This window comes from Bos taurus, chromosome 23 (assembly GCF_002263795.3).
Source record: "Bos taurus isolate L1 Dominette 01449 registration number 42190680 breed Hereford chromosome 23, ARS-UCD2.0, whole genome shotgun sequence".
NCBI lineage: Eukaryota > Metazoa > Chordata > Mammalia > Artiodactyla > Bovidae > Bos > Bos taurus.
In genome coordinates, this window is record NC_037350.1 from 34,509,815 (window position 1) to 34,526,111 (window position 16,297).

Genomic DNA, 16,297 nt, shown 5'->3' on the forward strand with positions numbered 1-16,297 from the left:
TTTTAAATCAAAGTAAAGAAATTCTTTTGGGAAAGCAGATCGAGCATGAGGAAGATGGGAGAGAAATTAAAATGTGCATTTAGAGAAGGTAATCTATCAAGGCAGTAGGAAAAAATTCCATTAGTAACGAGTGTTGGCTTCAGTGTTTGCCCTCAATCTTTTCTTTTTCTGCATTATGTCCAAATTCACATTCACTATTGCTTATCTTTGTATGGCCTGAAGTAGTGACTATCAGCTTTGGACATGCTAGCAGTGCCGGGTAGATTTTGATTGCTGGTAGTTGAGTATGTAGTGGCTCAGAGGTAAAGAATCCACCTTCAGTATTCGACCCCTGGGTGGGAAGGTCTCCTGGGGAAGGAAATGGCAGCCCACTCCAGTATTCTTGCCTGGGAAATCCCACGGACAGAAGAGCCTGGCAGGCTACAGTCCACAGGGTTGCAAAGAGTCAGACATGACTTAGCGACGAAACAACAAGGAATTGATGACTAGTACTACTCTATACGAATGGCTCTATGTACTATCCAGTGCCATTTCTACGGCAAACCTATTTCATATTATAAAAGCATTTAACTTGAGTTTCATCATATATAACCACATACTTCACCACCTCATCAACATCTGCCTTCTGCTTTTTAAGTTCTAGGTTAGCTCTTCATCCTCACTGAAAACTGGGCAAATGCCTCTCCAGTCTGTCGTCTTTCCCCTTAGTCCTACAATTATTCTACAGTCTTCATTTACCATTTGAACCATCTCATCAAGAGCCTAGTTATTTCATCTCTGAGAAACGTTACCTAGGGACTTAAGGTTTAGTAAGTCTGGGTTCTAAGATTGGCTCTTCTGCTAAGTCTATGGATTACTTGATATTTACAGACTTCAGAGATTTCTTAATCAATAAAGACAGCAAGTTGGGTTAAATGATGGCTAAAGTCCAGTCAATTTAAAATTGTGCTGATAATATTCTTTGTCAATACTTTTCTTTGTTTTTTCATCTCCATTTTGAAATATGGCCATACCACTCATAACCATTCCCATTCACATTAAAAATATAACATCTTCCTTTCTCATTCTCTACAATGAATCCATCACTCACTTGATTACATTTGATTGATTATTCACAAACATAGATAACTTTGCTGATGGCTCAGACGGTAAAGCATCTGCCTACAAGCATCTCCTGCCAAACAGGAGACCCGGGTTCGATCCCTGGGTTGGAAAGATCCTTTGGAGAAGGAAATGGCAACCCACTCCGGTACTCTTGCTTGGAAAATCCCATGGACAGAGGAGTGTGGTAGGTTATAGTCCATGTAACCTATGTCACAAAGAGTTGGATATGATTGAATGACTATCTATGCATAAAATAGTTATGAGTCAATGTCTCATACTAGGTTCAAATGGAGAGACATAGGCCCACTTTGTGTCCTGGGCCAGCTCTGTAGTTGTTCAGTCGCTAAATTTTGTCCAACCCTTTTGTGACCCTATGGACTATAACCCGTCAGGCTCCTCTGTCCTTGGAATTTCCCAAGCAAGCATACTGGAGTAGGTTGCTGTTTCCTTTTCCAGGGGATCTTTCCAGATCAGGGATCGAACCCATGTCTCCTGTTTGGCAGGCAGATTCTTTACCACATGAGCCACTCACCTAGCTCTAAGGAATACACTAATCCATATTGAGCAATTGACCTGCTTTCCACAACCAGCAAGATCCAACGAGAGGCTCCAAATTTAAGAGTCAGAGGAATGCCCAAGTAACTTCTGAGTTTCAAAGCTGCCCCAACATCTCACATCCAAATGTCATTGCTCAATCCAGCTTCCAGAGGGCAGTTAAAATAACAGCTTTTTCCTTCTAAAGCTTGATGAATTCAACTAGCAGTGAATATTCAAATGATCCCCTGGGTTTATTGTGAAATTCAAGAGTGTTTAGCAAACATGGCTCAAAGATCCCTCTTTCATGAATCGTGTCCAACTCTGTAGGAATCTCTAAGCTTTACTTCACTGGTCCTAGCCAAATCACTTCAGCAGAAACTGTCCTCTAATGTAAACATGAATAATGTTTTTCTTCTTTAGTGAAGGATCATTTTAAATTCAGCAAGTCATCAGTTCTTATATTTGCACTAAAGCATAGGAAAGCCCAGCAGAGAATTGGACATAAGGATGGCTTAATCCACTGATAAGACCTCGGGGCAGACTGCAGAGTAAGTTAATCAGCAGAACATCCTAGTCTCTGAGACTTTCTGTTTTTTGCCATTAAAAATCTTGCTCAAACCAAATATTTTTCACCAGTCATTGGCATAGCTCTTTCTGCCAGCTTCTCGAGTTTCTGTTAGCAATTAGCCTGTATCAGTGGTTTCAAAACCTGTTTATTTGAAAATCCCATAGCGATTTCCAAGTCCCCAGGGATCTAGTTTCACTTATGGAACTAGAAACTTTGACTTAATCCAAGCTTGGCTACCATCAATCTTCTGTACACTTCCAGAAATGATTCCTACTCCTTAAGAGACAGGGTCTCCTTAGAGTTTGAGTTAAACACTCCCAGGCAGCAAATGCAGGGAAGAGTATTAAAAAATCACTTCTCTCTGGCAAGCATATATACAAATGTATAAAATCTGCTTTCTCTGGAAAATACAGTTCCAAATAGCACATTCTCACTTGTACAGCAATTTTGACCTCAGTGTAAACCCCATTATGTCTTTTTTTCCCCCTCATGGTTGTTTTTTTTAATATGTGTGTGCATATATGTTATATGTTTTGTTTATATTTCTGCTTTTTGAAAGCTATCATGATTCAAGAAGTTTGCCAATCCCACCCAAACTTTTTTTTTTTTTCTAACAAATAGGTACCACAATACTGCACAATCCATGGTTGCTTGAACCCAAGGATGCAGAAATGTGGGTTCAGAAAACCAACTATAAAGTTATATGTCGATTTTACATGGTGTGGGGTTGGCATCCCAACTCCTTGCATTGTCCCACTGATAATTATGTATTGTGAAATCATCACTATAATAAGTCTAGTTAATATCCATCACACTTTACATTGTTATAAATAAGTTCTTTTCTTGTGATGAGAACTTTTAAGATCTACTCTCTTAGCAACTTTCAAATATGCAATACAGTATTTATTAACTATAGTCACCATATTACACATTACTTCCCCATGATTTATTTACTTCACAACTGGAAGTGTGACTTTGCAGATGGCTCAGTAGTAAAGAATCCATTCACAGTATGGGAGATGCAGGTTGGATCTTTGGGTTAGGAAGATCCCCGGAAAAGGAAATGGCAATCCATTCCAGTATTCCTGCCTGGAAAATCCCATGGACAGAGGAGCCTGATGGGCTACAGTCTGCGGGGTCATAAAAAGAGTCAGACATGACTTAGTAACTACACAACAACAAACTGGAAGCCTATACCTTTCAACCCCATCACCCACTTCTCCCACCATCATTGAAAACAATTAAAGAAAACATAAACCACTGAAACAATAGCCAATGTTCAGAGATTGGAAGACAACACTGCCAAGATAATACTCTCCAAACTGATATACTGGTTCAATACAATTCCTTGTAAAATCCCAAGTTTTCTTTTTATTTAAGAAATTGACAAAGTGATTCTAAAATTCATATGGGAAGTCAGAAACCCAGAACAACTAAACTATTTCAAAAAGGAAAATGAGGATTCATACTTTTTGACTTCAAAACTTACTAGCTATAGTAATTGAGTCAGGGGAGTACTGACAAAAGGATAAATGATAGATTCATGATAGAAAGATCGATCAATTGATTGATAGATAAATGCATCAGAGGAATAGAATTGAGAGTCTAAAAATAAAGTTACACATTTATCATAAATTCATTTTGACAAGAGTCCCAGAATAATTCAAGGGAGAAAAATCCTTTCAACAGATGGCACTAGGGTGCCTAGATATTCACATGCAAAGAATGAAATGAAGACTTACTTCCCACCACACACATAACTCAAATTGGACCATCCACTGAAATTAAAGAGATAAAATGATACAATTCTCAGAAGAAAATACAAGAGTAAGTTTTCATGACTTTGGATTAGACATCCAAGGACATCTAAACCTCAAAATTCAAAAGAAAAATTTAGGAAAATTAGACCTTATCTAAAGTAAAATGTTTTGTGCTTTAAAGGACACTATCAAGGCGGAGGAAAGAAAACTCATAGGATGGGAGGAAATACTTGAACATCAAATATCCAATCAGGGACTTGTAACCACAATGCAGCTGCTAAGTCACTTCAGTCGTGTCCAACTCTGTGCGACCCCATAGGTGGCAGCCCACCAGGCTCTCCCGTCCCTGGGATTCTTCAGGCAAGAACACTGGAGTGGGTTGCCATTTCCTTCTCCAATGCATGAAAGTGAAAAGTGAAAGTGAAGTCGCCCAGTCCTGTCCGACTCTTAGCGACCCCATGGACTTCAGCCTACTAGGCTCCTCCATCCATGGGATTTTCCAGGCAAGAGTACTGGAGTGGGGTGGAAGTCTAAAAGCACAAGAATAAAAAGGCAATAACCCAATTTTAAAAGGGAGAAAAGACTTGAACAGAGAGGTTCCCAAAAATTAAAAAAATATATATTTGTTGACTAAAAAAAGATGTACAACGTGAAAGCTGTGTTAAGTTTTATTTGGGGCAAAATGAGGATTGTAGCCTCGAGGACAATACCACAGATAGCTCTGAGAAACTGCTCCAAAGGTATAGTGGGAGGGAAAGATCAATATATGTGATTTTGGTGAAGGGGGAGTTCATACAATCAAGCACTTATCTTACAAAATGTTTTCTGCTAAACCAAAGGAGCTGATGTCCTCATGAAGGGATTTAGTGCTTTTCTAGATATGAGAGGATTCAAGGATTCGGATCATGAAATTAGTTCCTGAAAATATCTATCTAAAGACCTGTTCCACCAGTTTTCCTGGAGCAGAAAATACCTCTCTCTCCCTGAATTCCCTTGAGGGCATGTTGAAGGTCAAAAGCTGCAGCAATCCAAAATTCAATCCCTGGAGAGACAGATGGCAAATGCCCTTGGAAATTGCCAATTTGTCATTGATATACTAATGGTCAAGACACACATTGAAAACTACCAACTGTAGTCATTAATGGAAATGAAAACCACATGAGATACATCTTCACACTCACTAAGATGGCAAAAGTCTAAAAGCAGACAGATAATAACAGGTATTGGCAAGAATGTGGCCAAACTGGAATCCACGTGCACTGTTAGTAGGAATGTAAATGGCATAGCTCTTTGGAAAGCTTTTTGGTGATTCCTCAAAATGTTACACCATATGACCCAGAAATTTCACTCCAAATAGTTACCCAAGAGAATTAAAAATGTATATCCACACGAAAAGAAAACTTTCACATGAAAGTCCATAGCACCCTGTTATTCAACATGAAAGTCCATAGCACCCTGTTATTCAAAATAGTCAAAAGAGGAAACAATGAAATATTCATCAAAAGAAGAATGGAAAAAGAAAATGTGATATATTCATATCATGAAGTGTAATTCATCCATAGGAAAGAATGAGATAATGATTCCTTCTACTTCACGTATGTATCTTGTAAACAGTATGTCGTTGTTGTTCAGTGGTCAAACCATGTTCAACTTTTTGCAACCCTGTGGACTGCAGCACTCCGGGCTTCCTTGTCCCTCACCATCTCCCAGAGTTTGCTCAAGTTCATGTCCGTTGAATCAGTGATGCCATCCAACCATCTCATCCTCTGTCACCCTCTTCTCCTTCAACCTTCAATCTTTCCCAGCATCAAGATCTTTTCCATTAAGTCCACCTATTCACATCAGGTATCCAAAGTATTAGAGCTTCAGCTTCAGCATCAGTCCTTCCAAAGAATATTCAGGGTTGATTTCCTTTAAGACGGACTGGTTTGATCTCCTGGCTTTCCTACGGACTCTCAAGAATTGTCTCCAATGTCACCGTTTGAAAGCATCAATTCTTTGGCTCTCTGCCTTCTTTATTGTCCAGCTCTCACATCAGTAGAAGACTAAGGGAAAGACCATAGCCTTGACTAGATGAACTTTGTCAACAATGTTATGTCTTTGCTTTTAAACATGCTATCTTGTCTTGTCATAGCTTTCCTGCCAAGGAGCAATCATCTTCTAATTTCATGACTGCAGTCACCATTCACAGTGAATTTAGAGCCCAAGAAGAGGAAATCTATCAATGCTTCTACATTTCCCCCTTCTATTTTCCATGAAGTGATGGGGCTGGATGTCATCGTCTTAGTTTTTTTTTTTTTTTTTAATATTGAGTTTTAAGCCACACTTTTACTCTCCTCTTTCAACCTAATCAAAAGGCTCTTTAGTTCCTCTTCATTTTCTGCCATTAGAATGGTATCATCACATATCTGAGGTTGTTGATATTTCTCCTGGCAATCTTGATTCCAGCTTGTAACTCATCCAGCCCAGCATTTTGAATGATGCGTTCTGCAAAGTTAAACAAGATGACAATAAACAGCCTTGTTGTTCTCCTTTCTCAATCCTGAACCAGTCAATTGTTCCATACAGGGTTATAACTGTTGGTTCTTGACCCACACACAGGTTTCTCAGGAGACAGGTAAGATGGTCTGATATTCCCTTTAAGAGTTTTCCACAGTTTGTTATGATCCACACAGTCAAAAGAGCATAGTCAATGACACAGAGTTAGATGTTTTTTTTCCTGGATTTCCCTTGCTTTCTCTATGGCCCAATGAATGTTGGTAATTTGATCTCTGGTTCTTCAGCCTTTTATAGACCAGCTTCAACATCTGGAAGCTCTTGGCTCACATAATGCTGAAGCCTAGCCTGGAGGATTTTGAGCATAACCTTACTAGCATGGGAGATGAGTGCAATTGTTCAGTGGCTTGAACATTCTTTAGTACTGCCCTTCTTGGGAACTGGGGTGAGGAAAGACATTTTTCAGTCCTGTGGCCGCTGCTGGGTTTTCCAAATTTGCTGACGTATTGATTGCAGCACTTTAATAGCACCATCTTTTAGGATTTTAAATAGCTCTGCTGGAATTCCATCACCTCCACTAGTTTTATTGGAAACACCACTTCCTAAGGCCCACTTCACTTCACATTCCAGAATGTCTGGCTCTGAGTGAGAGACAATACCATTGTGATTCTCCCAGTCATTAATATCTTTTCTTGTGCAGTTCTTCTGTGTATTCTTTCCATCTCTTCTTGATCTCTCCTGTTACATTAAGTCAGACCAAAGACCATGTATTGTAGGATTTCATGTATAGAACATCTCCAGAACATGTCCATAGAGAAAGAAAATATTAATATGTTAGTGTTTGCCAGGGATTGGGAGGAGAGGGAAATGGAAAAGTAACTGCTATTAAGCATGGAATTTCATTTGCAGGTGATGAAAATATTTAAAAATTATGCATAGAGTGGTGTTATATAACTCTGAATGTATTATAGTAACAGAATCTTGTCCTTTTTTAAAAATGTGAACCATTTTTAAAGTCTTTATTGAATTTGTTACGATATAGTTTCTATTTTCTGTTTTTGTTTTTTGGCCGTGAGGCATGTGGTATCTTAGCTTCCTGACCAGGGATTGAACCTACACTCCCAGAATTGAACCTACACTCCTGGAATTGAAAGATGATGTCTTAAGCACTGATACTAATAGTATATTTTAAAAGAGTGAATTTTATAATATGTGATATTATATGTGATATTATATTATATAATATGTGATATAATATAATATAATACATCTCAATGAAGCAATTTTTTAAACACTCAACTGTATGTAGATCATTGTCTTTTCTGGGCTTCCCTGGTGGTTCAGATGGTAAAGAACCCACCTGCAATGCAGGAGGCCTGGTTTGACCCCTGGGTCGGGAAGATCCTCTGGAGAAGGGAATGGCTACTCACTCCAGTATTCTTGCCTGGAGAGTTCCATGGACAGAGGAGCCTGGCGGGCTACAGTCCATTGGTTTGCAAAGAGTTGGACATGACTGAGTGACTCACACTTTCACTTTTTTACTTTTTTTTCTAAAACACCTTGTATCATGTTATGCTTATTTCTGTAATCATTGTATCATTGGATATCTTGGGGGGGTGGTTTGCTCCTCAAGATCAACTCTCCATAATTTCTACTGCTCTATGCTCCAGGAGGCTGAATTATATGGACGACATCAAGGACTTCCTTGCCCTCTAGCTGCCTGTTGAGTCCATTGGTGGAAGACTCTGACAGAGGTTGACAGACAGGAAAAGAGTGAGGTAGAGGAGCTATTATCCTAGTTCCTTCCTGCTGGGTCTCAGTGATAGCTGTCTCTCTAGCAAGTGCCACAGCCTGATAAAGTCTCTCTTTGCAGACCTGATTTCTTTCATTCTGGTTAACTGTTTCCTCCCGTTGCCTTTTAGGCCTATGGGTGGAAAAGATCCCTGATGTTGCTAACTCCAGGACCTAATTTTATCTTGCTGATGTCCCTAAATCTGTCCATATGTTTTTTTAAATAATTTTTTTAATGTGAACCTTTTTTTAAAGTCTTTATTGAATTTGTTCAATAACTGCTTCTTTTTCATGTTTTGTTTTTTTGACCCCAAGGCATGTGGGATCATAGTTCTCTGACTAGGGATCGAACCCACACCTCCTGCATTGGAGGGGAAAATCTTAACCACTGGACCATGGAGGAAGTCTCTTGTTCATACATTTTGAACAGCGCTTCTATTGACTTACCCGCTTTTACCATCTCCTGCCACCTTGTTGGTGTACTGTGCCTGGTTTAAAACTTTTTCATCTCAGTATATGATTTAATTCCAGTTCCTTTGCTTTTTCAGTTTCTTCTATTTTGCTGTAGGGGCTCTTTCAGCTTTGTTTTCAGCAGGGACTTTCAAGGTAAGCATTCTATTTTTAGTTCTATTTGAGATTAGCTGAATATCTTAACACCATTCTTTGAACCACGTTAAAGGGCCAAAATCTATTAAAAATAATTTTTGGTTTCTCTTTCTTCAAGATAAGGGATTTGGCCTTTTCCTTACCTCTCTTTCTTTCTCTGTGTTAGTTAATTTATTCTGGGTTTGTAAATTCTTTCTTCATTTAAAAACATTTCCTTTGTTTATTTACTTTGTACTGGGTCTCATGGCTATTTATTATGCTTTGTTTCAAGTCTTTGTCAAAACTCAGATGATGTAGTAACACTGAATGTCAATAGGAACTAGGTCATTTATATCAGAGGGTGTTTAGGTGCTTTCAGGTCAAAGAGAATGGGAACATGCTTAGTTTACCTCAGTTAAAATAATTTTGGGTTTTCTTAATAAGCATAACCAGGTGGCGCTAATGGTGAAGAAGCTGCCTGCGAATGCAGGAGACTTGTGCGTAATCTCTGGGTCAGGAAGGTCCCCTGGAGCAGGACATGGAGCCCACTCTGGTATTCTTGCCTGAAGAATCCCATGGACAGAGAAGCATGCAGGCTACAGTCCACTGGTTCGCAAAGAGTCAGACACAAGTGACTTAGCATGCACACTCACCAAGAAAGAAGAAATAAGATGAAACTGCTATAAAGCTTGGCCTTTCAGAGACTTTTGAAGGATGTGCAGATCTGGTAGATCATTCACATAAGTCTAGCAATTTAAATAGAAGCTGTAATTATTGTCATATTATGATATTTTCAAGAATAATGATCCATATTTCCCTACAGTGCAATTCAGTGACTTGACTATGGAATGTTTTTTATTTGATGATATAACTTTAACGTCATTCTGTGAGTCTATTGGCTATAGCCATTTTGGCCATCCAACCCCCTTGCAAATAGAACAGTCCTGGGATTCAGCCAAAGAGTGGGTCTCTGAAGAAATATAAATATATATACCTTGAAGGGCAACATTATTCTCCACGGAAAAATTTTCATGAAGTTGCCTGTTAAGCTTAATTCAAATGATAACATTTTTTATGTTCCTGGTTTGGTTCATTTTTATTATTTATGATATTTCTTGAGTCATTCCTTTGGAATTGCTTTTCAAATTCTGCTTTATTATTTATTTTCTGTGCAATTATCTTATCTCTCCAAATTCATTTAAGCTTTTTGAGACCACAGACCTTTTCATTTATACTTTATATTTATCACACACCTAACAGCTCAATGCTGGAGATGCAGAGATGTTCAATAAATATTTCTTAATTTGATTTATTACAGCTCTTATTAGTTCTGTCTGCTCCATCTGGTAGTACATTCCCTTTTGTTTGGTATAAAGCAGACGGCACTTGATATACTTTGAAATGCAAGCCAGAGTTAATAATCTCTGGGAAACCCGATAGGCTTTTAAACTTCACAGATCTCTTGTTAGAAAACTCAAGAGATTTTAAGCATTGGCTTTCCATAATCTGTTAGCTCATTTGGTGTATATTCATATCTCCAGCAACATCACAAGGTGAACAAGGGCTCCACAAATCTTTGGATTTGTTTTAAATTGGCATTTAATATATATGTATTTTTTCTTTTTAAAAGCTTTTGGGGAGAGTTCAACTGCCAGGTCCCTTGAGCAAAATGGTTTTCTTGACACTGCTTCTGTGTTGTCTCACAGCCATATATCTGGCTCTGGAACTTGAAAACAGGAAAAGGAGCGGGGAGGGGGAGGGAGAGAGACCTTCTGTTCATTCCCAGTGGCAATCCATTGGGATTCCAAGTACTCGAATATTTTCAATTCACTGGGAGGCTGGAAGCCATACTAGAAGAAAACAATACGTAGAAATTCTAAAATAGTAAATCAATTTCATATAAATCATGCTTTCCAAAGGACAGAGGTTGAAATCACATTCTTTCTTGATAGAGGCTTAACTGTATAAATAGCTCTCCAGGATTATATCAGTTCATCTCGCCTGCAATCTGAGGCTGTGTCTATACAACTCATATAAAATCATTGAAAAATATAATTTTATCTGGATATGTTTAAATTAACCAGATGTTTGGCAGCAAGTAAAACAAACCCACAGGTAATTGGTTAGATAAAAGTCCTGACAAAAAGACAGTAAGGATGAAAGTCAGTTACCAGACAATTTCAGGTTTAATGATCTTCTTTTAATTAAAGAACCATATCCACGAAGAAAAACCCTTAGAACTTTGCTCCAAAATTATTCCTAAATATACTAAAATGCAGAGAAGCTGTTCTCTCCTCTTTCTGCCCCACCATGAAGGATGCCCTAGAAAGCCAGTCTGATAAACAGATGGGTGAAGAACTGTTTCTTCGGTAATTTCTGGGAGTGTACTTGTGCTGCACTGACATCCTATAGATGCTGTGCTGATAAATGCTATAGGATTGCACCTGGATACCCCGAGATAAGATGACTGAAAGGATATGAATTCCAAGTGGTAGCAATCTCTGAGGTCATTTTGCTTGAAGTCCCTTAAAATGATTGACTGATTAATAGATAGAGCAATCCTAGGAACTGCAAAAAGTCCATTTAGAAGCCATTTTTTGTTTGAAAGGAATCCTTTATTTTTATGAGGATTATATTTTCTATTACTTTTTCTGTATAGTGTCTCCCACTGACTTTTACAGTAATTGGGAGTATTAATTGATGGCCTGGATAGGACTGTCATAAAACCTAGTGGTGACAGACAATCAGGACTCAGAATGCTCTTCATATCACAAGGTGTCTCTGGTTTGTCACCATTCTTTCTCCATCTCAGACTGTAATTTTCCAGTGACCTTTATACAGACTGGCCCATTGTTTCACAGTTGTCACTAAAAAGGCTCTCATTTGGTGTGATTATTTAGGGAATTATGGCAGGTAACTGTGAAATAACAAAAGAATGGTACCATTGATTGCAGTACATTTTTTTCCACTGTTTTCAGACACATGATAAAAACAGGATGCTTCACTCTCAGGGCCCAGTGGCTGGCAGAACTTATCAAAGCTGCCTTTTCCCTTTCCTCTGACTTTCCCCTTTGTTTCCTTGAGGGATGTAGATATGACATCAAACTGTTCAAAATAGCTCTGTCCTATTATAGATGACCAAAGAATTATTTTCTTTATTTTGAAAAAAAAAATAGCCTTAACCTTTTGTTTTGTACAAAAAACAAACAGGATATATTTTTTTCATTGTCTCCAGGTTTTATCTCATCCTTTCTTGGTCTTTTGGAATAAAATAAATCAGTTTTAAAAAGCAAAGAAGAATAAATAAATTGTATAAAGAGAAGGTGCATTACGATTTTCCTAGTAAAGTTCCAGTGACATCTTACACACAAGAATGAAGATATTATCCCAATAAGTGACTGTGGGTCTAAATTATAATTATTTTAAAGACACAGGAAGAGAAAATGGAAATATCTCACACCTGTAAGCCAAGTGAGTTTCTCTCAAAAATGTTAACATTCAGCAGTGAGTTCAATTTGCACAATGTCAAATCCTGGGACTTGGCCTCTTTTAAGATCCTCTTTCAGCTCTTCTGAGTAATGAAGTCTACATCTAGTAATACAAAGGCAATTTCCCCACAGCTATAACCTCATAATTGAGAAGAACCGATTCTTAATGCCCTGCCCAACATGGAAGCTTCCTCAATCATATCACCAAAACCAGCTTAGCTGTCCCAAGAAAGACATTTCATCATTTGTATGGTACAAATTCTCAACCCTACCTTAGAAGGCCATCCTGAATAACTCTAGAATGTTCCTCTACCTCCCTTGACAAGAAGAATATTTGATTCCATGTGTATGGGTTTAACTGTAGTATTCATCTTCAGATCTCTGCTATTCAATTGAAATGTCTACAACGGTGTGATTTTTTTTAATATTTGCATTGTTTAACATGGTAGTCTCTAGCCAATTATAACTCTCACATACTTGAAACATGGATAGTGCACATAAGAAGTAGAATTTTTAACTTTATATAAGCTAATTAATTTAAATTTACATTTATATGGCTACCTGCGTCTAGTGACTATCACTGTGAACAATGCCACTAAAGTATATTTAAATAAGTAGCAGCAATTCTGCTCCTTATTTTGCTAAATGCAAAAAGTAGTAATAATAAGCCTCTCTCCTCAGACTGGTGTGATAAGAACATTTTAACTATTCTTAAATATAATCTATGAAAAGTCTAATTTCAATCTGAAATTCCAAAGGCAATCTATAGATATATCATTTTACATCCCACTTATTTTCTTTTGACATAAGTATAAACCATATACAATGTTATAATTAAATATTGGCAGACATAATAATGTTTCAAAGAGTTGTTTGCATCAATTCTCAGACACTAGTCACCTCTAGGTAAATGAGGGTAGGTAGAGAGGAAAATTTCCTAGTGTTATTTCTAGAAGGGGGTGCTTAATTCAAAGTCTCAGGTGAACCACATTATAAAGACAGTGCTAACACATTTTGGGAAATTTTTTTTAAATAGTGGTTAGAATACGTTGGACTATTCTGAAACTCCTCTTGCACATGGAGGGTAGACAAGTATTTGGATCTAGGGAATTGAGAGTAGTCTTGAGGACATTTTCTCAGGAGAGAGTGAGGCTTTGAAACTCTCCCAAAGGGAAGGGAAGAAATCTTTCATCTGCTCCTTATCCCATGTCTGGAACAAGGCTTAAAAAGAAAAAAATAAAAATTGGTGTATAATTGCTTTACAATGCTGCATTAATTTGTGCTGTACAACAAAGCATAGCAGCTATATGTATACATTATCCGCTCCCTCTTGAGCCTCCCTCTCGGCTACCCCTGCCATCCCACTCCTCTCGTCATCACAGAGAACAGAGCTGAGCCTCTGTGTTATACAGCAGCTTCTCACTAGCTATCTATTCGACACATGCTAGTGTGTATACGTCAATGTTACTCTCTTGGTTCATCCCACCCTTTCCTTCCCCCATGGTGTCCATGAGTCGTGAGAACAGGGTTTTAAAAGACATCACCAAAATGGCTCCTGCATCTTCAGAAACCCCACCCCCACCCCCACCAATTGAACCCAGGGAAATTGCAGAAGACTGGTGACCATGTCATCCCAAAGGTGAAAAGGATTGGCAAAGAGTTAGTAGCTGTTTGTGAACTAATTGTATCCCCAGAGACTGTTAAGTGAAAGATCTAGTAAAAAGCTTCCCTTAGGTAAAATGAATGCAAGAGGACCAGCTGGCAGAAGGACATTGAAGTGTCATAGTATTTCTAGGACATCTACCATACTCAAGGGAGCTAGACTCGAAACTTCCTTAGATGAGTGGAAGTGGGGTGTGGAGGAGACACACCAAGGTCTCCAAAGAAGTCACCAACCTCAGGCCAAAATGAATTTAACCCCTGCCATGCCCCTAGAACACTAACCCAAGCTCAGGAGAGTTTTTGATGATTTGAGGGTTTCCTGCCATCCTTTCTCCACTGCTTCTCCTGTGTCCCAACCCCAGGGCTCAGCCCTGCAGAACCATCTGAAGGCAGGGAAGCTCTGGAGGTAGTGGAGAGGTGGAAGGAGCCCACCTGTTCTTCCTTTCATGGCAATCTTTCCCATGTGTAGAGGCCTGAGCTGGGGGCACGGGAGACACTTTCAAACCAAATCAAGTTTGCAAATTTGTTTCTGATAATGGATGGGTATTTTATTCATGAACTAAAGTTTGATTTTGCAGCTAAAAGCAATGAGTAAGGTTCAAGAACCTCTGCAAGTTTCCATCCAAGGACAAGAGAAGAATTAGAATCTTTTTTTGTTTTAATTATTTTTTGTTGAAATATAGTTGTCTTACAATGTTGTGTTCATTTCTATTGTATGGCAAAGAGGAGAAGAACTAGGATTCTGAATAAAAAAAGGATGGTAAGAAACAAAAACAAAATGGTTTCAAGATTATACTCCAAGTATTATGTCAGTTGAACATAATGATTACTATATACTGCCATGGCATAGACGTATAAAGGGGGATTGTCTGGGAGTTTGGGATTAGCAGATGCAAACTGCTAAATATAGAATAGATGAACAACAAGGTCCTACTGTATAGCACAGGGAACTATATTCACTATCCGATAATAAATCATAGTGAAAAGGAATATATATATATAAGAATATTCATATATATGTATAACTGAGTCACTTTGTTGTACAACAAAAATTAACACAACATTGTAAATCAACTAATCTTCAATAAAACACATTTTTTAAAAGAATAAAGGTTATTAAGACTCTAAATAAAATAGCATTATCTTCTTCTACTTCTGTGAATAATAAAGACTGCTAGGTTCCTCACCCTAATGCATTTTCATCATTCATGTTGTAAACTGACAACCAAAAAGTCACATTAAGCTTGAAGTGAAGTTTTTGTTGGTGTTGTTCAGTTGCTTAAATCATGTTTGGCTCTTTACGACCCCATGAGCTACACAAGCCAGGCTCTTCTGTCCTCCACTGTCTCCTGGAGTTTGCTCAGATTCATGTCCATTGAGTCAGTGATGCTATCTTACCATCTCATCCTCTTCTACCCACTTCTCCTTTTGCCTTCAATCTTCTCCAGCATCAGGGTCTTTTCCAATGAGTCAGCTCTTTGCATCAGGTGGTCAAAGTATTGGAGCTTCAGCTTCAGCATCAAAATCCAGTGGGTGGACACTTCCCTTTTTGGACCCAGCTCTTTTTGAGGGGGACTAAGGGAAGTAAAAAGTACCTTTCTCCTCATCCACATTAATAGAGACAACTTAGAGTTAAGACTTTATAAACAAAGGGACTGATTTTGCTAACAATACAGTTTAGGAATACCTTAAATGATAATATGTGTTGGAAGATTAAACTAATAATATTAATGATTCAAAACAGTTGTTACTTCATGTATATCTTATTCAGTAATTCAACAGCATATATTAATGCCTATTGTATTTTTTGTGAAAAACTTTGTTCTGGAGCTAAGTTTTAATTTTAGGCTAAACATATCCTGTATTTTCCTAATGGAAAACCAGAAAAATGCCAACATATATGAAGTGGTCTGCCTCAGATAGAAGTATATCTGACAAATGTAAATTGGGTTCTGACCCTTGGGTAAGGGATGCAAATTTCTTGAAATGTAAATCATTTGCATACTCATAATTAGGGTCTATTTAATAGTTGGTTGAAGAATCATCAACCTTGAATGGACTTTACAGCTTATTTCGTTCAACAAATTTAATAAGAAAATAGAGTTTAAATGGCTTAATGGAGCTCACAGTACTCAGAAAGAGTCATGAACTAAACTCACACTTTGTACCTTCTTATTCTGGATGTGTCCTTTAGAAATGACCTTGGTCATCTAATTTACCCAACAGTCTCTTTAGCTATAATGTTTCTTAAACTTGACCTTGACTTTAATAAATATGTGTGTCAACTTTTGTGTTCATTTTAAATA